Source organism: Brienomyrus brachyistius, unplaced genomic scaffold (genome assembly GCF_023856365.1).
Source record: "Brienomyrus brachyistius isolate T26 unplaced genomic scaffold, BBRACH_0.4 scaffold436, whole genome shotgun sequence".
Classification (NCBI taxonomy): Eukaryota; Metazoa; Chordata; class Actinopteri; order Osteoglossiformes; family Mormyridae; genus Brienomyrus; species Brienomyrus brachyistius.
The window spans coordinates 89,190-114,184 of record NW_026042711.1 but is presented as its reverse complement, the minus strand read 5'-3'; the positions used below and the strand labels follow the sequence as shown (position 1 = coordinate 114,184).

Here is a 24,995-nt window from a genome sequence, read left to right as displayed (position 1 = left end):
TTTCTATACAATTTAGACAGCACAGAATCATTAACCTACTTTAATGAATTTATTTATACAACCACATATTTCACACATTTTGACATCAGTCATGCAGTGAAGATACAGTCTCTTTATTTCTTGACGCCAACCCTCCCCATTAATCCGGGCTTGGGACCGACACCTAGTTGAGCTGGCTTGCTCCCTTAAGTGGCTGGGTTAGGCTAAACTATGTACATATTTATAAAGACTACAATAAATTTATAAAGACCTCCCTAAATATGTAGTCTAACAAAACGCAGTTTAAAGAAGGTAGCCTACCTGGTAAACAAAGAAATTAAAAGGCCCACAGCATATAATCGGGCTATATTCCAAGCAGTTTTTAAGAACGTAACCTACATGGCGAAATTGAATTACTTTCTGGACCAACAAACGCAACCAGGCATGAACATTATGCACCTTCCTAGTCTTGATGTAAGTCGTCCTACAGATGAGGACGTTAGGCAGCCTTTAGATCCGACCCATCATGCACTGCAGTTTTTTGCAAATTCCTCAGACGGAAAACCATTAAATACCTCTTCTATTACCTTATATTACCTTATATTCATGTAATAAATATACAAATATCAATTAGTTGGAAATCAGCCAGACAGACGTAATTACTACAAATGGTTTCCACTGTATTTGTGACTCTGAGTGCCGCAGGCTTGGATGCAGTGCCGCACCATTTTGTAAGGCATGCACTGGCCAATCATGTAGCACTTCTCTCAGAAATATTAATGAGACATCACCTACCACCCTGCAAAAAAGAAATTTGCCGCTTGTCCCCCTGCACATGAGCCAACTTGGCTGCGTCAACCAGCGGAGCTCCGGAGCCTCTGGAGAAACACGCGGCAAAAAAGGCTCGCATGCGGTCTTCCAAAGTTTGGGAATACTTCAGTCATGACACCTTTTCTGCGCCTCTACTGTAGCTGGCGTTAATGATGCTGTTTCAGCCATTTTATATTTTCTGTTTACTTATTCTGTCATGTAAGGACTGAGACAAATTATCGTTTACGACAATTCTTACACACTGTAGCCTGACTTGCTGACTTAAGTAAGTTTAACTATAAGCTACCTTTGCTAGTGTTTGTGAATAACATGTTTCTCTAGTTATGAAATTATTCCATGTTTTAGCATCTGTTTCAACATTAAAGTCAAATTGGTATACTGAAATATATAAAAACTATTGAACTATTAACTTAAGTCTAACATAGAAAATCCTACTGAATCTCTTAAGATTTTCCTTTTTTGTTAATGCACTAATGTTTAAGAAGTGTCTTAATAAATTGAATTTCAGATTTGTGTGTGGGTGGGAGTGGGTGAATTGTATTAAATTCATACATTCATTCTTTTGGCTCAGACATTACTGACCTAAAACAAATTGAGGCATTGGGTAAGTGCTTAAATTAGCTACTAAATGGCAAAAAATATTCTAAATATCACATTTTCCATTCTTCGGTATAATTTTAACGAATCACCTATGCTGCCAAACATTAACGCATAGATTGTCACAACACTCTATGTTTTAGTTCTTCTTTATGTGTATAGGACGGTGTGATGGTTCTGGTGGTGGGTGTGGCCGACGCTGCTCGCGATGTTTGGCTATGCTGCAGTCCCAGGGACCAAGTTGGAACACATTTCCACCTTCAAGCTTAGGTGGAAAAACGGCACCGAGACCCAGCAGCAGGACAACTTCACTTGTCCAGACAACCAGCCCTGCTTCATCATTGAAGTAAGCCCTGTGAACAGGAGCGAGATGTACTTCTGCAGTGGATGTTATAGCGGAAAGAACATCCCCATCCTCACGTCTGCCGGAGTGCCCCCTCAAGTGGGTGTGTGACTTAACTCGATGGATGAATTGGACAGAATGTACTGTTACTAGAGGTCGACCGATATGGGTTTTTCAATAGCCGATGCCGATATTTAGGAGTCAGGGTCAGGCGATGGCCGATATATGCTGCTGATTTTTTTTGGCCGATAATTGGACGTTTTCCCCTCTATTTGCATGGTAAAATATCACACTAATAATAACAAACGATACACAAAATTTCTCAATTTAGCATTTATTGAATACTCAACTTGGAAACAATAACACATTTATAAACAATAAAAATAGCAGCATCAGAATCTCTGTTAGTGCACAATATAGCAGCAAACTCCTCATGTTTGACGGAAGGAAATTTGTAAACAATACAAAAAGGAATAAGCATGTTATCTTCAGTTGTAATCCCACTTCCAGTCCCTGAGTCTTACTCACCACACTCATACTTCACAGCAATCAGACAGCAGTTAATTAACCAGAAGAGAAAAATGCAAAAACACAACAGAACTTGTAAATAATAACAAACTAATAGACAATAAAAATAGCAGCATCAGAATCTCTATTAGTGCCAAATATAGCAGCAAACTCCTCAGTCTGACGGAAGGAAAATTTGTAAATACACAAAGGAATGAGCACATCTTCAGTTTTAATCCCATTTCCAGTCCCTGAGTCTTCCTCATCCCACAAGCAGGCAAGGCATGTCACCCCGGTTGTGTGACACTTATTTTATATAATAAAATAAGTGCCCCCTGCGGCCCCAGAGCCCGAGCAGGCCGTCTCCGCTGCCTGCAGCTACCGCGCCCACGTCCGAGGCGCTTTCCCTGCCTGCAGCTCCCGGGCAGGCGCCCCCTCTGCAGCCTGCAGCTCCAGTCCCTGGCCCCACTCCAGTCCCTTCTCCCCCCTGTGACTCTGGTACCCTCACCCCGACGAGCCCGACCCCGGCCACGGGTCCTTATGTCTGTGTCCCATAAGGGGAGAGGACACAGACGCACGGCTGGGGTCCCACCCGCCCAGCCCCCTGGCTCGCCCTCCCTCGCCGGCGCTAGGGCTTAGTCGGCGCCTGCGGGTCCTGGCCCTCCGGGTCGGCTGTCGTCTGCGGGTCCCCCTCCGCGGCCTCGTCGCCCTGCCTCGGTCCCCTCCTCCGGCGTCTTATCGGTTGCTCTGCGGGCCCCCCGACGGCGGCTCCTCATTCGCCTGCTGGTCCTCCCGCTCTGGCGTGTCGGAGGACGTCGCCGTCTGCTGCGGCTCCCCCCTCTCTCCTTGCCCTCGCCAGGGTCCCTTCAGCTCCTTCGTCCCCTTCCCTGGTCTCCCCTCCGACTCCCTCCTTCGTCCCTGCGTCTGTCCCTCACCCCATCTCCTCGGCCCCTCCGCTCCGCCTCCCGGCCGCCTGCAGCCCTTCCGGCTGCCTCCCGTCGCCCGCTGGGGTCTCCCTCGGGCTCCTCTTGGTTCCCCCTCCTTCTCTCCCTGGCCTCCCGTCTTTGTCCCTCCTGCCTCTGCTCCCCCTCGCTTTGTTCCTCCTGTCTCTGTCCCTCCTCTCTTTGTCCCTCGTCCCTCTGGCTTCTGCTCCTCTTTCCCCGATGTTCCCTTCGTTCACTCCCGGTCCTTTTGTCCTGCCTGTTCCCTCCGTGTCCCCCTTTCTGATCTGTTTCTCTGCCTTTCCTGTCTTATGTCAAGTCTTGTCCTGGCTCCTTCCCCTGTGCCAGTTCTGTCTGTCCGTTCTGTTCCCTGTCCCTCATTAATGAGGTTTTATATAGATATACATATATGCCCGGCTTGTCCGCTCCTCGTGTGTGCCACGCCCCCTGATTACCCACGTGTGCTTCCCTGATCGTCTCCTGCTTTGCCCGATTACTTTGATTAGTCATGACCTATTTTAAGTCCTGGTCTTACCTGTTTGCCCTGTCCGTCATTGTAGTTTGTCAATGCCTGCGTTCCGTCCTGCTCTACCCGCTCCGTTTCCCCGATTAAAGACCCGTTTTCACAAACACAAAAAATTGGTTCAGATAGGCGACGGACAATCTGATTGGCTCAGATAGGCGACGGACAATCTGATTGGCTCAGATAGGCGACGGACAATCTGATTGGCTCAGATAGGCGACGGGAACAATCTGATTGGCTCAGATAGGCGACGGGACAATCTGATTGGCTCAGATAGGCGACGGACAATCTGATTGGCTCAGATAGGCGACGGACAATCTGATTGGCTCAGATAGGCGACGGACAATCTGATTGGCTCAGATAGGCGACGGACAATCTGATTGGCTCAGATAGGCGACGGACAATCTGATTGGCTCAGATAGGCGACGGACAATCTGATTGGCTCAGATAGGCGACGGACAATCTGATTGGCTCAGATAGGCGACGGACAATCTGATTGGCTCAGATAGGCGACGGACAATCTGATTGGCTCAGATAGGCGACGGACAATCTGATTGGCTCAGATAGGCGACGGACAATCTGATTGGCTCAGATAGGCGACGGACAATCTGATTGGCTCAGATAGGCGACGGACAATCTGATTGGCTCAGATAGGCGACGGACAATCTGATTGGCTCAGATAGGCGACGGACAATCTGATTGGCTCAGATAGGCGACGGACAATCTGATTGGCTCAGATAGGCGACGGACAATCTGATTGGCTCAGATAGGCGACGGACAATCTGATTGGCTCAGATAGGCGACGGACAATCTGATTGGCTCAGATAGGCGACGGACAATCTGATTGGCTCAGATAGGCGACGGACAATCTGATTGGCTCAGATAGGCGACGGACAATCTGATTGGCTCAGATAGGCGACGGACAATCTGATTGGCTCAGATAGGCGACGGACAATCTGATTGGCTCAGATAGGCGACGGACAATCTGATTGGCTCAGATAGGCGACGGACAATCTGATTGGCTCAGATAGGCGACGGACAATCTGATTGCTCAGATAGGCGACGGACAATCTGATTGGCTCAGATAGGCGACGGACAATCTGATTGGCTCAGATAGGCGACGGACAATCTGATTGGCTCAGATAGGCGACGGACAATCTGATTGGCTCAGATAGGCGACGGACAATCTGATTGGCTCAGATAGGCGACGGACAATCTGATTGGCTCAGATAGGCGACGGACAATCTGATTGGCTCAGATAGGCGACGGACAATCTGATTGGCTCAGATAGGCGACGGACGATCTGATTGGCTCAGATAGGCGACGGACGATCTGATTGGCTCAGATAGGCGACGGACGATCTGATTGCTCAGATAGGCGACGGACGATCTGATTGGTTCAGATAGGCGACGGACGATCTGATTGGCTCAGATAGGCGACGGACGATCTGATTGGCTCAGATAGGCGACGGACGATCTGATTGGCTCAGATAGGCGACGGACGATCTGATTGGCTCAGATAGGCGACGGACGATCTGATTGGCTCAGATAGGCGACGGACGATCTGATTGGCTCAGATAGGCGACGGGACGATCTGATTGGCTCAGATAGGCGACGGACGATCTGATTGGCTCAGATAGGCGACGGACGATCTGATTGGCTCAGATAGGCGACGGACGATCTGATTGGCTCAGATAGGCGACGGACGATCTGATTGGCTCAGATAGGCGACGGACGATCTGATTGGCTCAGATAGGCGACGGACGATCTGATTGGCTCAGATAGGCGACGGACGATCTGATTGGCTCAGATAGGCGACGGACGATCTGATTGGCTCAGATAGGCGACGGACGATCTGATTGGCTCAGATAGGCGACGGACGATCTGATTGGCTCAGATAGGCGACGGACGATCTGATTGGCTCAGATAGGCGACGGACGATCTGATTGGCTCAGATAGGCGACGGACGATCTGATTGGCTCAGATAGGCGACGGACGATCTGATTGGCTCAGATAGGCGACGGACAATCTGATTGGCTCAGATAGGCGACGGACAATCTGATTGGCTCAGATAGGCGACGGACAATCTGATTGGCTCAGATAGGCGACGGACAATCTGATTGGCTCAGATAGGCGACGGACAATCTGATTGGCTCAGATAGGCGACGGACAATCTGATTGGCTCAGATAGGCGACGGACAATCTGATTGGCTCAGATAGGCGACGGACAATCTGATTGGCTCAGATAGGCGACGGACAATCTGATTGGCTCAGATAGGCGACGGACAATCTGATTGGCTCAGATAGGCGACGGACAATCTGATTGGCTCAGATAGGCGACGGACAATCTGATTGGCTCAGATAGGCGACGGACAATCTGATTGGCTCAGATAGGCGACGGACAATCTGATTGGCTCAGATAGGCGACGGACAATCTGATTGGCTCAGATAGGCGACGGACAATCTGATTGGCTCAGATAGGCGACGGACAATCTGATTGGCTCAGATAGGCGACGGACGATCTGATTGGCTCAGATAGGCGACGGACGATCTGATTGGCTCAGATAGGCGACGGACGATCTGATTGGCTCAGATAGGCGACGGACGATCTGATTGGCTCAGATAGGCGACGGACGATCTGATTGGCTCAGATAGGCGACGGACGATCTGATTGGCTCAGATAGGCGACGACGATCTGATTGGCTCAGATAGGCGACGGACGATCTGATTGGCTCAGATAGGCGACGGACGATCTGATTGGCTCAGATAGGCGACGGACGATCTGATTGGCTCAGATAGGCGACGGACGATCTGATTGGCTCAGATAGGCGACGGACGATCTGATTGGCTCAGATAGGCGACGGACGATCTGATTGGCTCAGATAGGCGACGGACGATCTGATTGGCTCAGATAGGCGACGGACGATCTGATTGGCTCAGATAGGCGACGGACGATCTGATTGGTTCAGATAGGCGACGGACGATCTGATTGGCTCAGATAGGCGACGGACAATCTGATTGGCTCAGATAGGCGACGGACAATCTGATTGGCTCAGATAGGCGACGACAATCTGATTGGCTCAGATAGGCGACGGACAATCTGATTGGCTCAGATAGGCGACGGACAATCTGATTGGCTCAGATAGGCGACGGACAATCTGATTGGCTCAGATAGACGACGGACAATCTGATTGGCTCAGATAGACGACGGACAATCTGATTGGTTCAGATAGGCGACGGACAATCTGATTGGTTCAGATAGGCGACGGACAATCTGATTGGTTCAGATAGGCGACGGACAATCTGATTGGTTCAGATAGGCGACGGACAATCTGATTGGCTCAGATAGGCGACGGACAATCTGATTGGCTCAGATAGGCGACGGACAATCTGATTGGCTCAGATAGGCGACGGACAATCTGATTGGCTCAGATAGGCGACGGACAATCTGATTGGCTCAGATAGGCGACGGACAATCTGATTGGCTCAGATAGGCGACGGACAATCTGATTGGCTCAGATAGGCGACGGACAATCTGATTGGCTCAGATAGGCGACGGACAATCTGATTGGCTCAGATAGGCGACGGACAATCTGATTGGCTCAGATAGGCGACGGACAATCTGATTGGCTCAGATAGGCGACGGACAATCTGATTGGCTCAGATAGGCGACGGACAATCTGATTGGCTCAGATAGGCGACGGACAATCTGATTGGCTCAGATAGGCGACGGACAATCTGATTGGCTCAGATAGGCGACGGACAATCTGATTGGCTCAGATAGGGCGACGACAATCTGATTGGCTCAGATAGGCGACGGACGATCTGATTGGCTCAGATAGGCGACGGACGATCTGATTGGCTCAGATAGGCGACGGACGATCTGATTGGCTCAGATAGGCGACGGACGATCTGATTGGCTCAGATAGGCGACGGACGATCTGATTGGCTCAGATAGGCGACGGACGATCTGATTGGCTCAGATAGGCGACGGACGATCTGATTGGCTCAGATAGGCGACGGACGATCTGATTGGCTCAGATAGGCGACGGACGATCTGATTGGCTCAGATAGGCGACGGACGATCTGATTGGCTCAGATAGGCGACGGACGATCTGATTGGCTCAGATAGGCGACGGACGATCTGATTGGCTCAGATAGGCGACGGACAATCTGATTGGCTCAGATAGGCGACGGACAATCTGATTGGCTCAGATAGACGACGGACAATCTGATTGGTTCAGATAGGCGACGGACAATCTGATTGGTTCAGATAGGCGACGGACAATCTGATTGGTTCAGATAGGCGACGGACAATCTGATTGGCAGATTGTCCGTCGCCTATCTGAGCCAATCAGATTGTCCGTCGCCTATCTGAGCCAATCAGATTGTCCGTCGCCTATCTGAGCCAATCAGATTGTCCGTCGCCTATCTGAGCCAATCAGATTGTCCGTCGCCTATCTGAGCCAATCAGATTGTCCGTCGCCTATCTGAGCCAATCAGATTGTCCGTCGCCTATCTGAGCCAATCAGATTGTCCGTCGCCTATCTGAGCCAATCAGATTGTCCGTCGCCTATCTGAGCCAATCAGATTGTCCGTCGCCTATCTGAGCCAATCAGATTGTCCGTCGCCTATCTGAGCCAATCAGATTGTCCGTCGCCTATCTGAGCCAATCAGATTGTCCGTCGCCTATCTGAGCCAATCAGATTGTCCGTCGCCTATCTGAGCCAATCAGATTGTCCGTCGGCCTATCTGAGCCAATCAGATTGTCCGTCGCCTATCTGAGCCAATCAGATTGTCCGTCGCCTATCTGAGCCAATCAGATTGTCCGTCGCCTATCTGAGCCAATCAGATTGTCCGTCGCCTATCTGAGCCAATCAGATTGTCCGTCGCCTATCTGAGCCAATCAGATTGTCCGTCGCCTATCTGAGCCAATCAGATTGTCCGTCGCCTATCTGAGCCAATCAGATTGTCCGTCGCCTATCTGAGCCAATCAGATTGTCCGTCGCCTATCTGAGCCAATCAGATTGTCCGTCGCCTATCTGAGCCAATCAGATTGTCCGTCGCCTATCTGAGCCAATCAGATTGTCCGTCGCCTATCTGAGCCAATCAGATTGTCCGTCGCCTATCTGAGCCAATCAGATTGTCCGTCGCCTATCTGAGCCAATCAGATTGTCCGTCGCCTATCTGAGCCAATCAGATTGTCCGTCGCCTATCTGAGCCAATCAGATTGTCCGTCGCCTATCTGAGCCAATCAGATTGTCCGTCGCCTATCTGAGCCAATCAGATTGTCCGTCGCCTATCTGAGCCAATCAGATTGTCCGTCGCCTATCTGAGCCAATCAGATTGTCCGTCGCCTATCTGAGCCAATCAGATTGTCCGTCGCCTATCTGAGCCAATCAGATTGTCCGTCGCCTATCTGAGCCAATCAGATTGTCCGTCGCCTATCTGAGCCAATCAGATTGTCCGTCGCCTATCTGAGCCAATCAGATTGTCCGTCGCCTATCTGAGCCAATCAGATTGTCCGTCGCCTATCTGAGCCAATCAGATTGTCCGTCGCCTATCTGAGCCAATCAGATTGTCCGTCGCCTATCTGAGCCAATCAGATTGTCCGTCGCCTATCTGAGCCAATCAGATTGTCCGTCGCCTATCTGAGCCAATCAGATTGTCCGTCGCCTATCTGAGCCAATCAGATTGTCCGTCGCCTATCTGAGCCAATCAGATTGTCCGTCGCCTATCTGAGCCAATCAGATTGTCCGTCGCCTATCTGAGCCAATCAGATTGTCCGTCGCCTATCTGAGCCAATCAGATTGTCCGTCGCCTATCTGAGCCAATCAGATTGTCCGTCGCCTATCTGAGCCAATCAGATTGTCCGTCGCCTATCTGAGCCAATCAGATTGTCCGTCGCCTATCTGAGCCAATCAGATTGTCCGTCGCCTATCTGAGCCAATCAGATTGTCCGTCGCCTATCTGAGCCAATCAGATTGTCCGTCGCCTATCTGAGCCAATCAGATTGTCCGTCGCCTATCTGAGCCAATCAGATTGTCCGTCGCCTATCTGAACCAATCAGATTGTCCGTCGCCTATCTGAACCAATCAGATTGTCCGTCGCCTATCTGAACCAATCAGATTGTCCCGTCGCCTATCTGAACCAATCAGATTGTCCGTCGCCTATCTGAACCAATCAGATTGTCCGTCGCCTATCTGAACCAATCAGATTGTCCGTCGCCTATCTGAACCAATCAGATTGTCCGTGGCCTATCTGAACCAATCAGATTGTCCGTCGCCTATCTGAACCAATCAGATCGTCCGTCGTCTATCTGAACCAATCAGATTGTTTTTCTTACACAAAAAATTATTCCGTTTTCAAAACACTTTTGTGCAAGAAATGCTCCCATGAGCCTGGTTTAGTGCCTACAGAGGTCTTCTTTTTGCCACTGGTACAGGAGAGTACGGGTCCCACCTTGCCACAGCCAGGCACCTCCACGCTATCGACGGGCCGCGGAATCTCGATGGAGCGCACGTTGCCGTACTTGCAACACTCCTCCCGGATGTCCTCCAGGATCTCCTCGTAGTCCTCGTCGTCCACCAGCTCCTCGGGCATGACCATGTTGAGGAGGCACAGCACCTCCGTGGGCATGCCGAGCTCTGCAGCCGCTGCAGCCCTGGAACCTGCAGCGTCACCGGCGTCTCGATGATGGCCGTCTGTCCCGGGGGGCGACAAGAGTGTCAGATACCCCCTGATCGTCCAATCGTCTCGAGTAACAGCGAGAAATTTACATGGACCCAAATAAACCCAGAAATAGGGGCATTAAGCTTCCTGGGAGGCACCCAGGAACCAAGTTGGGTTTAGGACATCAGAAAGGCGGCAGCCGAGGGCAAATACTCACAGCGTTGGCATTCTTAGCCCCCACGCTTGCCCGCTGGACGATGAGCTTCTTGTCTCCGAGCTGCATGCCATTGAGTCCAGCCACGGCCTGCGGGATGCATCCCACACAAGCGTCAGCAATTCCATCCGGAAGCCCCGAGTCACCCCAGACCTTCCAGCTGCTGCCCCACCTCACGCACCTGGTCAGTGGCACTGATGTCCACGTATTCACAGAAAGCATAACCCTTAGACAGTGACGTGGCACTGTCCTTCACAAGGTTGAAGGCCTTAAGAGGTCCGAACGACGTCAAGAGTTCCTTCACCTGGGCAAGAGGAGGAGACGCGGGGGGGCGATTAGCCCGACAGTCCAGGCACGGCGCCTCGCTAGAAATGCTAATCTTAACTGTGGGAGAAGCAGCATGTTAAACTTTGCAAAACGACATGAGGAAACAGTGAAGACATCAGGAAAATGGCTTTATGACAAGTGGCTCGACCATTACGGTGCAACACTAGAGCTCAAAGCCCCCTGTGCCCTTTCTGCATGACTTACTTACTGGGAGCGTACAAAAGTAACTATTTTGATTCTTGTCAATGAATGATAACACAGATTCCCCCCCCCCCCATCCTACAGCATATACAACACAACTGAATTCCTAATCAAGTTCTCTGATAATTCCAACTACGAATTTTGAAATATGGACCGAGTTGCATCTGATTTTAAGGGCCACAATAATTAAGCTAGATGGTATATAAAAAAAAACTAAATAAAAACAGCTAATTATATGTTAAGTGTTCCATGTATACAATGTGGAGGGGGGGGGGCGACTCGCAGAACACAAACCCAGCCGAATCACTGACTTCCTGTTCTTAAAACCAAGAACCACATTGGTGCAGTTAATTAGAGGGACAAAGCCTACAGGAGATAAACTCACAGGTAAAGCTAAGAGCCGCCACAGGTCCTGCTAAAGGGGCCACGGCTTGAAGCCAAACAGGACGAAATAGCTCTGCTAACATCATTCCTCACTTATTCTACAGGAATCTACTGTAAAGCCGCATTAACCACTGACTTCAGAAAGGAGTCACCTGGGACACTGGCAGCCACAAGAGGCGCTACCTCCTACCTTCTCTTAGGGGCAAAAAAAAAAAAAAAATCAAATTTATACCCTGTGATCAGCATAATAAGTCTCTCCCCAGCCTTCAACCCCCAAAAAAAGGACCCCATATGCTTAAGAGCACTCCAGGACAGAGCCCCCCCACAGGGGCAGGCCGTCGACAGGGAGGATATCCGTGCGAGGGACGGAATGTCTTACTTGCCTTGTGTTACATGTTGGCATGGCAGCAGTAGGTCAGTACTACTGAACAAATTATGAGCGAAGACTTAACGATCTTACAGGCCCCTAGCTGGGGACAAAGTGGGGAACAAAAATGAAAGAGCTGTAAGTATCAAAGCGGTAGCAGGGACTGCAAAAAAAATGTAAACACCAGGATACAAGCAGCGGTTTCCATTTCACCTGTCTATGGCACATTTACTGGCTTTGACGTGAAATACATTAACAGTTCTGCTGGATTCAAACTCTCTCCCCCCAGTGCTGCTTTGGTACAGCCTTCCTCTTGACTTGGATTACATGTGACTCACACTGGATAAGAAAGATTACGATGACAATCCGAAAAGGAGGAAAAAAATCAAAGAAAAACAAACTGACTGCACTTCTCACTTACCTTTCACTGAAACCGCGATCACTATCTTGTGGGCTGAGTCTTGCCATTTTTAACAGTTTAGGCTAAAGTGAGTGGGACACCGGAGCTCAAAATGTTACAATGCAGGGGTGGACGCAAAACGTTTGCGATTAACTTTTGCAAAATAAATAGGTAAACTATTAAATGCCTGTATGGATTATGTCTATAATGGGCCCGATTTCAGTGGGTGGCGATATAGGAAGAAAAAAAAAAAAATCATAAAAGATGCTAATGAGAAGTAGAAAATGTCTAAAATGTGACCCCTTTCAACACTTTCAGAGTAAGACGACCTCATCTGTGCATGTTGTTATGGTAATATTATCCATCACTGACGTCATAACAGAATAGGGCATGGGGCACGATGTGAAAACTCCAGTGAAGCTGATAATCGTTCACCGGGAAAAAGGTCCGAAGTATTTTCTGCCTTTCGAGCGACACAGCAATGTAGGGAACGATTCTTCCGCAGCTCCCCATCGCTGTTAACGGGATGTGAAGTCATCGTTCTCAGTGTGCGGACATGGACGTGAGACACGGCACGTCTGCGAATACTGAAGCGTTTGGGGACTTGGTCGATCTCCCCCACATTTCAAGCACAGTCTATGGTAGTGTTTCCCAGCCCAGTCCTCGGGGGTACCCCCCCGGTCAGTCCACGTTTTTGCTTCCTCTCAGCACACCTGTACCAGGTATTCGGTGTTCCTGATTGGCTGGGAGCTAGGAGGGAGCGAAAATGTGGACAGTCGGCGGTTCCCCGAGGACTGGGATTGGGCAAACACAGGTGTACGGCAATGTGGAGGTATTCGTCAGTTAGGTGACGCGCAGATGACTCGATTTTAAATTTTCATGCAGCAAAACGACGCGGCTGATTCATCCGACTAACACTCAGCAATTAACCCGATATACAAATATTCCAGGGTACCCAGCAACAAGGCAGCACAGGGACTGGCTACGTGACTGGTTTGGCAAGCCGCCAGCTGTAAGGCACGTTTCCCAAAGCCTTTGTTGCTAATAAGGTTATTTGCTAACAACATTAGATAACAACTGAATGGTTCCAACTATGCAAGTCGATAACATGAGGTTTTGGGAAACGTACCTTTTACATTAGCGGGGTCTCAATATCTTCATAATTTACAGCTGGATAAACAATGAGCGTAATGTAACTGTCAACTCATTACCTACATGTCTAATAAATGTTTAATAAATCCCATGAATATCTTTAAAAAAAAAAAAAAAAAAACCTCAAATGTGCGGCTATTTTCAGCAGCTAGCTTTAACATGATGCTGACATTTGACCCCCCCAGTATCTTGTAATGAATTTAAGCGGTGAGGTAACTTTGACAGGCTTTCTTTCCTACTAATCAGTTACACAGAGACGAGTGTTTATTTTATGTATGTATGTGCGTGCGCGTGCGTGCGTGCGTGCGTGTGCGTGTGTGTGCATGCCTGCTTGAGTTCCACGTGCAGCAGTGGGACAGAAACACAGGAGGGTTGTGGGTCGGCTCCCCGGCGACAGAGACTGAGGGCGGGGTACCTGATCGTCACTGAGATAGTTGGGCAGGCCTCCGACAAGAGCTTGTGTGGCGAGTCTGGAACCACGGTGGAGACGACCCCTGCAGACAGAGCGGCACGGCGCCCAAAGCCGGCCGATCACAGCAAACCGTCAACATGCCGGATAATGACCACGAGCAAACGGCGCGAGTGAAATAAGCCAACTTCAAATCAGTATGACGTCGTTATCTCCTATATAATATCAGATAAATGTAACTCCAGCAAAAAAATACCTAAATACTGGGGCAGTTTGACGACTGTTTTTTGTCTCTCCCATCTTGCTCTCCATGGGAGATGCTGACACATGCAGCACCAGTCAAAAGTATGGACACACCTGCTCTTAATGCATTTGTCTCTATTTTAGCTGTTATTCACCTTATAGTAAAAGGCCTTTGGGCATGGGAAGTTATGCATATGAAGTACTGCAAAGACAAAATTTTTGTCTCTTCAAAATAGGAGCCATTGGCTTCGATGACAGCATTGCGGACTCAACCAGCTAACATATGTACCCACCTGACCGTTTCTCCAACAGTCCTCGAGTTTCCACAAGTTCTGCGCGCAAGCTGGCTACCTTACTCTTACTCTCATCCAACTGATCCAAACCAGCTCTATAGAGTTTAGGTTGGGGGGCTGTGGGGACCATCTCTTTCCTAGTTCACAAGGTAATAAGCTACTTGCATAACCTTCAAGGTGGGCTTTGGGTCATTATTCTTGCTGAAAAAACAAGTCATTTTCAGTAGGTGTGTCCAGAATTTTTAACTAGAATAGGAGCCAGCAACCCTAGAACAATTTGGGGGTTAGGGTCCTTGCTCAAGGGCCCAGTGGTGAAATCACTCTGCCAACCCTGCCAACCAGCAACCTTCTTTTCATGGGCAAACATCACAGAGCCACACAACACCCCTATGTTAACAGTAAGAAGTGAGTGACTGAGCTGTGTGTGTGTGTGTGTGGCTCAGCTGGTTAGGATGCCAGCGTTATCATCAGAAGATCACTGGTTCACATCACTGGTGATCACACCACTGGCCGGCGAGTTTGCTCTAGGGACAGGCTGACCCTGATTTCTCAAAAAAAAAAAAAAAAAAAAAAACATTCTTCACTTTGATAAAACTGTCTGCTAAATATTTACAACATTAAGTAAATAAAAGTGAAAGTCTCCTCTTTATATGACAAGACATCCGCAGCTTGCGAAGGACAGTCAGTCCGTAACGAGTACAAAAAACTGGCCTTGCCGATCGGCTCTTCAAAGGTAAATAAAGATTAAGGTTATGACGGCGACAAGCAAAACGGACCTGGTACGTGGAAGGCGGGCTGCTCTGAGATGCCAGGCAGGGGGCGATAGTCGTGGGGCCGCCTGATTTTTAACGACTGACCCTGGAAAATGATGCCGTCGAAGGCCATTGCCTGCGTGGTCTCATCCACGGACCGAAACTAGGGCAGAACGAAGAACGTCGTTAATCAGGAAGGCTGCGGTCTCCGCCTGGACACAGCAGCCATTAGGCAGGAAAGACTCTTACTTCAAGGAAGGCAAAGTTCTTGTCCTGGTTTATCTGAACAGCGAGGACGGGATTGGGTGGACCTTGACATAAGCCAGCCAATCGCATCTGGGTATTGAAGAAATCCGCCATGGCCTCCTAAAAAGACAGGCAGACACACTGAATGAAGACAGGCAGACGTCTGAAGACATCAAAACAGGCAAACGAGAAAAAAAATGACTGACAAGTCTAGTACATTTATCTATTTATTTTGCGGACACTTTCATCCAAAGCAACATACATTTCATTGAAGAAGCAGGACCAGACAGTTCCTAGAGCAAATAGTGCTTAAGGGCTGCGCTCGGGGGCCCAATGGTGAAATCACTCTGCTGCCCAAGGGATTTGAACCAACAACCTTCTTGTGACCGGCTCAGTGTCCTAACTCACTGAGCTACACATGACACCAGTATGCATGACAGAAGGCAACGCGGGACTTTGCCTGGACTCACCTCCGTCAGGCCGAAGGGGATGTTGCCGACATAAAGCCGCCTGGCCTGCCGGGTCATCTGGCTGCCGACCATCGGCACCTGGTGGGCGTCACTGCCACGCCGCTGGTGGTGGATGTTGCCAGTAAAGCTATCGTGGGGATCTGCCCTGCAGCTGTGGGGAGGAGAAAGGGCTTCAAGACCCAACCAGGGACGGCCAGAACATCCGGATCGTCGCCTTCATTTGCTTCTAACCCCTAGGTTTAAGCTCTCTTCACACTGTCTGAAATCATCCCAAGTGTTATTCCCTCTTTGACCAGCAGGGGGGAGGAGGGCACTCCAGAATAAATGCTTTCATTGCAACCAATATACCATAACCTTGCAATACTGAACTAGCACACATGGAAGCGTCGCATCCAAACCTTGCATTGCCTTGTACTGCATGGGGGTGATGTGCTCGAATCCCGGAGGGGGAACATCCCAGTACTTGTATGTCCTTTTCTTACGGCTTCTCCGAGGAGAGTAGCTGCCCAAACACAAAACAGAAGGTTGTTTTCCCCAAACAATACAGTGTAAACACTCAGAATCTGGCAAAAACAAACAGATGGCAGAATGTTTACATTTAACTTTGGATCGCAGGCAGTTTAAGGTCATGAGGGTGTGACCATGCGCCACTTTTTAGGCTGGCTTTGAGGTCCCATCGCTATGGCGGGGGCTACTTATAAACGCCAGTTAAAATTTAATATGGGTACAGTCCCCCTTCCCACCACGAAGAAACCAATTGGTTGATTGTGAAAGAAACTTGTTAAGAGGCTCAAACCATGCTAGATATCAGCTTCAGTGCCTGTAACCGGGACCGTGAGGGGGGGTACCTGTGCTTCTTGTGCTCGCGTGAGCTGCTCCGTCGGTCACGACCCTTGCGGTCGCGGCTGCTGCTGCGCTTCTCGTGACTCCGCCCCCTGGAGTCCTTGCTCCAGCGGCGGTGCTTCTCGCCACGGCTCAGAGGACCGGCTGCGGCTACGCTTCTTGTGTCGCTCCTTCTCCCGCTCTGGGGGACGACACCGTGGTACCAGTGAGACGGTGGGCGGAGCGACATGACTGCCCCCCTACCATCCATTTCGATAAATCCAAGATGTGTAACTCAGAGGGATTATGAATGTGTGTCCGGATGGTTGTGGGTTTTGAAGCCCATGAGTCACAGAGTAATCATATTACCAACTTCCCTGGGGTGCTGGATGCTGACTGACCCAGCGCTATGCCTTAAAAGTCACTTACGGAGACCAAGATGTGGTACGGGGTCTAACTCCCCAGTTTCCTCACCAGAATGAAGCACCTCCATTCAATTCACATATTCAATCACACCCTCCTGAAACAAACACACCCATCTCTCATGGCTAATAATTTCAAGGGCACAAGGACATCCCCTTGAATGTCAGTCTGTTGTGAAACAATAAAAACATAACCAGACTAATTAATGATATAGGAGCACAGTGGTGAGTACAGTTGCCTCACGCCTCCGAGTCTGGAGGCCTGAATTTTGCCTCTGCTCTCTGTATGGGGAATTTGCCTGGAATAGGCTCCAGGGGAGCCTGACTAAGATAACTGGTTGGACGATGGATGGGTAATTAATATCGTTTCAATCTGACAGACAGCACTTTATTAAACTAGCAATAAAATATCACCTTTCTATCCCAGCAGGTCCTTCATATAGAAGCTTAAATAAATCCCTGAAGGTGCAGTTTTCAGTGAAGCATTTAAACGCAGGTGCTGCTCGAGGAATCAGCTTCATGCATCAGTTATAACAGCGTTACGGTAATGCACCGCTGCAAAAGTACAGACACGGAGCGGCCAATGCATCTTACGTAAATCGGTAATAACCAATTACCGCAATCGCAGGCATAGTCAGAGCGCAGATATGAATGACTGGAACTGCTAGTTTATCAACACGGCGGCACTTAGTGCTCGTCTAGCCGAATCAGGTCGTTTCGAATGACATTTTAGTGATTTAGTGATAAGGAGCTGATATGACAAGATTGCCATTTGATAGGTACATAAATCAATCCTACTTTCGACTCCGTTGTAACGCATGTTGTATATTTCAGTTGCGTTAGTATGGCTTAAGTTTATTCAGTTTACTGGATTCTCTGCACTTTAATGAAGTTATATGTGTATTGTTATATAACTGTACATCATTGTTAGTTACTGCTATCCGCTGTAAAGGTAGATACAGGTGCAAGACTTTGCAATAACGACCTAAAAGCAGTTGTTATGATTCCAGGGAACGCGGCTGATTTTAGAGTCTATACATCATGAAGAAACGGCGATCGTGTGAGAAAGACTTATTCTGTACGGATGACAGGGCCAGCATTTCGGACCCAAGGGAAAGGCTATTGTGCATCGGAAAGAGACAAAATCATATCATTATATAGAAAACTCGTCGTAGTATTTAAAAACCAAGTAACTAACACTGTTATTAAGTGCGGACTTTAAATCAAGTGGTCGCGGTCGTTTTTATTTGCATAAAACTTTAAACGTGATCTTGAAAATATAACGCTTGCAACAAACATCCATGCATAGTGTGTTACTGCGAATGAAAATACGCGGGTCACAATTTATGATCCAAGTGTATAATGGTAAATAATTAAATAAATAAAACCGCAGGCTTTCACATCGAGTGCACCCCAATAACGTTTCATTGAAATGTCCATGTTATGTACGCCGGGCACTGATGGATGCAGGCCTAGCGATCTCTATAACAATGCCAAGCAAAGAATGTCACTGATTTACCAAAGCGGTCAGTTTTCGGGGATCCTGCGGCAGCTGGGAGAAGAAGAATCGGGCAGGTTTCAGAATCGGCGAGCGCTCGGATAAAAGGCACCGATTTCCCAGCCGCGCTTTTCTTTTCGGAACAGCAGAAGTGCCCTCCGCACCATCCTCGGCGCTAGGACACGCCGGCCACTTTATTACCCTAAAACAGGGAGCATACACCGATCTTCAAAGCCAAACTTACCTTGCCGATTTTCGCTTAACTGCTTCTCAAACTCATCGAAATCGGACATTTTTCAGTCCGTACTAAAGACGTATTGCAAAATAAGCAGAGGTCCAACAGTAGGCCTTTGAATGGGCTACAGGCTGCATTGGGTTCTGCTGCTTTTTCTTCCGAGTCGCCTGCCCCTCCTCCCCCGAAGTCATCGGCTCTTCCTCGGTTGTATCACACACAGGTTCGGAAACATTCGATGCGCATTACCGTCCCCTCCTGCACTGGAGGGTTAAGGACAACGTGATTATATCGAACCAAAATTGAAATGTGCAAGTTGACTTTCCTAGTTATACGTCTTCATTTTTATTCTGGGTTTAACAACCATGAGTTTATGACGTATTTTACATGATTAGTTGGCGACTGGACCTTATTGTTTATATCTCTTATTAAGGATCCATCCATCCATACATCAATTATCAAAACCACACACTTACAATCCGAGTCTAGTTTCATATGCTGCGCTGCTGAGCGACCCGCAGAATATTATGCATGAGTACAAGTCACAAGCCCCGTTTCCACTAACACGGGGCCGGTTCTAGCTTGGTGCCTTTTGAGACCGAGGCAAAAAGATGCAGACTCTCCCCGTCGGGAATCGAACCCCGGTCTCCCGCGTGACAGGCGGGATACTCACCACTATACTAACGAGGAGATGTACGCGCACTACTTTTACATCTTCAAGATAAACAGCGGATGACTACTAACATTTGCGAGTAATCAATGACTGAGCTTCATGTCATGACCATGGTGCTCAAGAGAAGAAAAAATACATAATGTACGTCCACTGATACCAGAACAACCATATAGCTTTATACTAAGACGATGATTAAACGGAAAATTCCTTTACAAAACACTGCCACAAAATCATAGTTTCGCAATATTACATCGTGCAACGGGACACAGTGTAAGTACGTGAAGTCGGTAATTAAATCAAGAAAAAAAAGTGAGAGGAAAAGAATACTTTTCTATTATCATATTTTTCTAACTGGCCAAACTGAGTCATATTTTGATTATACACACTAACAGAAAAACAGTGCAAATCTCCGGTAGTCCGTTTCACTTGCGCTCCGCTATGGGGCAGTAACAAGCAGAGCTTAAGTGTGGAAGGAAAAAAAAAACACAGGACAGCATCAATCCCAACTTCACAAACGCCGGAGATCGAGATGCTGTAAGCATGACAATTAACATCTTTATCAAGGGAACAGCTGCAAGACACAGATGCCGCGCCTAACAAAGGTAGGATCGATTCCGAAGTTCAGGCATTTACAGACGCGGACTCTTCTGGAGTTGATTTTTTTCGGGAGATACGCATCAACTTCAAAAGTATGAACCGCATTATATCTATATCTGTTATGACGTTGTAGCTATTGATACTGATGCATCACAAAAATAATTTAAATGTTTTTTCATTCTGACATATGTTCGTTCGGACGAGGATTTTATTATATGAGATAAGTTTTAAATGAAAACTTTTTTTAATCTATATGATTAATTCTCGAATCTAAGCCAGACTTCACATAAATCATTCATTCATAAATATAATGGAACATACAACATCCAGGTATCCATGAATTTATGATCAGGCTATACGTTTGTGATAACAACAAAACAACACAACATGTATATTTACAATATATGGCCTATTGTTTAATATTGCCTCCAAATTATAGCCAGACAATAACGCAATAGGCCGACATCAAACTATTTTCATGTAAAACAAAAGTGCTGGCAGTTTGCTTGTGCTTACAGACCCCGCCTTGAGCCCATCCAGAAAGATCCCAAAAATAACCGACAAGCAAAGGTTGTAACAATCTGAGCATGTTTAGTTTAATGTAATCAGGAGCCGAATTAATAACGCGAATAAATGATCAAAACCGAAAGTCTGTAGTCGGGAATATCCGATAACGTCTTTGACGTGCAGTTAAGATAGTCAGAGGAAAAACCTTGTAGTTTACTTATATATATGCCTAAATATATGAGTGTGTCTCTCCGGTGATTTAATGATGAATATAACGATTACATATCAAATCACACATTAAGCAATTATTATATTACTAGTTGAACGTTTTCACTATGTCTGTCGTCACCTTGATTTCACGATTTTGACTATTCTTCTTATCCCAGATTGAACAAGTCATTGTGGCGATGCAAGATCCCGACATGGGGATAAAGATGAAGAATCAAAGACTGTTAATCACAGTGATTCCACATGCGATGACAGGTGCACGATACATATTTTACTTTTTAAAAATAATTTTTCATGCCGCCCGGTTGTCTTACACCCGGCCGTGCAGTGTCCCGGGGCCGGGTCCTAATGGTCATTTAAGCCCTTCACAGGAAAGCCCATACATCGGCGGTCTTCGGGAATCCTGTGCATTAAGACTGTCATCGATCTCCTTGCGCTCATATTTATTTATGTAATTTATTTATCGAGTTCAGCGTTTTGATTTATGACGGCTTAATGCATTTCTCGACTCTAACTAGATGCCTTCCTCGCTATGCCTTCCCAGGAAATGATATCGTGGAGTGGCTAATTCAGAAGTACTCCATCATGGAAGAAGGTAGGGCCGAGAAGTATGTAGGGAAGCGTTACCTGGTGCTCTTATGTGAGGTTAATCGATTGTTTTTTTCCCTTCGTGACGACGATGGCGCCCCTGCTGGCGAAAGACGTCATCAGGTTTTTTTTTTTTTTGTAATAAAATAACAGAAATAAACGAGTCTTTTGAATAATAATACAAATGAAGTAATAGAATTTGTCATCCATACAACAGATTAGCCTAGCTGCATTTATGTGTAAGCATATGCAATTCACGTGTCTGACAGAAGCATGTTCTGTTCCATTGATATTGCTGAGCCTGTGAATTAATAAATGTCAGAATTGAGCTTGTCCATAACATAGACACCCCCATTCGCCTGAAGCTTTTGGGATTTTCTTCCCCTGGCGTCAATTTATCTGCTGAATTATTTATCTTTCTGCTGAGAGGCTATTAGTACAAATAATCTGTAGGCCAGTCCCGAGTCGCGCCGCTACGCATGCTGAGCTGTACGGTTTGATAGTCCCGATGCAAACTTCGCTGATAGCCAGAGGCAGTCAGTCATGCCTGGAGAAATATCGCTATCCGTCTCCCTCATTATGCACTTCTGCAAGACGCTGTTGTCCTGAATTCCCGGGCGATGCAGATGAGGTTTTAAATAGCAAGGGAGCAGATTTCCCTGATTTACAGCCCAGATTGGAAAAGAAGTCGGAATGGAAAGGAGGGGACTTTTAGGCAGTAGATGGCAGATGCATTAACAGACTTGAATGGGCAAAAAACCTGTTGCCCCGGTAAGCAGTTACCCCTCCCTGTAAACACTAGGCTTCCCCCTAGCAGCGCTGTTGCTGCGCCGGTCTGAAACCCCCGGGAGCGCCTGACTGCCAATGGCCGCGGAGGCAGCCGGAAAGTGGAAAGTCCCAATTACTCGTAATTAATTATAGTTCCGATGAGGAATGCACCATCCCCGCGGCTTATTCTGTGCACCATGTCAACGTTTTTTCCAGTTACTTGCTATACCGTAAAATAAAATATAATATGCCTACTCAGTTTCTAGTTATCGTGTGTTCTACTGTATTCCACTGACAAAAATTTAGAGAATTACTATGCCTAAATCTGGGCTACGAGTAGTGGATTTGTTTGAGCTTTGAGTAGTTTACGTGGAAATGAGTGACCACTTTGTGTGTTTTCAGAGGCACTTCATGTGGGGAATCTGATCGTGAAGCACGGCTACATTTACCCCCTAAAGGACCCCAGGACGCTCGTCCTGGGGCCCGACGAGACGCCGTATCGCTTCCAGGTAACCTAAAACCACGGTTTCTTCAGATGGAGGGCAGCGCGAGAGGGTGGTGGCCATGTGGGGGGGCACGCATATCGAAACTATTCGTTGGAGAGACTGCGGAATTACCGTGTAGGACAGTATTTCTCAATCTGGTCCGGGCTCCAGAGCTGAGAGGGTGCAAAAACGTAGACTGTCTGGTAGGGAGCTGGAGGGAGCAAAAACGTGGATCATCTGTGTGTCGCCGAGGACCGGATTGGGAAACACTGATGTATGAGAACCAATGCCAGTTAAAGTAGCAAAATGCCTTCCACCCGCCTTGTCCCCTGACATGTTAAATCACAAAGCACCTTTGTCACGCTGCTTCTGAATAGTTTCAAATGACAGCATCTCCTTTTTGCTAGACTCCGTACTTCTGGAGCTCTCAGCAGTGGCCAGCCTCCGAGCTAGATTACGGTGATTACCAATTATTAATCATGTGCTCGCCTATTACATCATTACTTCCCTTTACTAGAATAATAGAAAAACACAGTTTCTTGCCATGTCTTTCTTTTGCTCTTCTAAAGCGATTTATTTGACTAAGAAGAATATCAGAAAGCAAGGGCAGCTGATAGACTATGAAAAGGTAAGAGAAAATTTTTATTTATGTACATTTCAATGCTATTCTTATTCGCTGGTCTGAAGCATTGCTTGATGAGATCATGTGATAGCTGAATGCTCATGGGAGTTTTACTTACACAAAATATTATGAGGGTAGAAGGAAAAATGATTGGTTCAGAGAGATAACCAATTAGATTGTACATGAGGTGGATCCGAGCAACTAGAGGAGGCAGGAGCAACCAATCAGATGTCTTGGTCCTGCCTCCTCTGCAATCTGATTGGTTATCTATCCGAACCAATCATTTTCCTTCTGCCCTCAGAACATTTTTGTGTAAGAAAACCTCCCACCAATTATGCACATAGTAGGATCGCACATAGACATCCACCAACTTGCCGCCATGTTGCGTCAGGGTCAACGCATTTTAGGTTCTCATCAGTAAGAGGGTTTGTGAATCCGACACTGCCAGCTGATATCCTGGGAGGGGTTCGGCCTGTGAGTCATAACGTGAACCCATGCAGCACGCAGCCAGCCGTGCGACCTGGCAATGTCGCATTTAAACATCGTCTCCGCAGGACAGCTACAACATGTTGCACAAACGGATCAACCACACCTGGGACTTCGTGGTGATGCAGGCGAAGGAGCAGCTCAGGTAAACCCCACCCCAGCCCGGGAATACTGTCGCATCGAGCTATGAAATCAATTTCATAAATGCACACAAGGGGACAGATGAGAATGGATGAATAAATCTCGTATTAAGACCCACCCCAGCCCCGGGAATACTGTCGCATCGAGCTATGAAATCAATTTCCATAAATGCACACAAGGGGACAGATGAGAATGGATGAATAAATCTCGTATTAAGAGGATGATGATGTTACCTAAATTAAAAAGTACATGGTGTGTGGTCATAATTTCCCCTCCTATCTGTTAAATCAGACCTCAGCCTAAACACTAGAGTCGGAAATCCATTTCTAAGTGAAAAAGGAAACAGAAAAATGAAAACCCTACCTTGCAGTTCAGTGATTACCGCTATATGCTAATTACCCAGTATGCTTTCTGACTCTCCATCGACTGCTCTGCTCCTACCAGGGCAGCCAAACAGAGGCGCAAGGCGGACCGCATCATGCTGGAATGTCAGGAACAGGCCTACTGGCTCGTCAACAGACCGCCAGTAAGCACCTCCCCCGAAACCCCGTGACTCCCTACATCTGCCCCGGCGAAAACCCAGTATGCTGTGATTAGAGTAAAGCACACACTGGGTAAACCTGAACTCAATGCACCTTGGCAGCTCGAATATCGCCTCAGGCTGGGGGCGATTCTAGGATTTTTTTGAGGTTGTGGGCCAGAGTGGTGGCTCTGGGCCTAGGGATCTGTGCAAGCAAGTGGAAGGTTGTTGGTTCAAATCCTTGTGAATGCCCAGAGTGATTCTACTCCGTTGGGCCTTTCAGCAAGGGCCTTAACCTGCAATTGCTTTGTCCTGGGTATGACAATTAATCTACATGCAGGCCTGTTAGGAGATCCTTCAACTTACAGGGGGAAACTTGGCAGGATTGGCAGGAAGGCATAGGCAGGGTCCCATTCCCCACAGAGAGCTGGGGGGTTGTGCAGTTCTCTCCCACGACAACGGGTTTGTTCAATGAAGGAAGGCAAAGGAAACATCTGTAAGGACATATGGAACATTTCCGGTATAATTTTCGATCTCCGTCATCTCCAGAGCATTG

The 24,995-nt window shown here is 47.7% G+C and overlaps 1 pseudogene; it reads right to left on the bottom strand.

The window, feature by feature from the left end:
* Positions 1-10,188: 10,188 nt before the first annotated feature.
* On the bottom strand, positions 10,189-18,971 carry LOC125729054 (splicing factor U2AF 65 kDa subunit-like; annotated as a pseudogene).
* Positions 18,972-24,995: the final 6,024 nt, after the last annotated feature.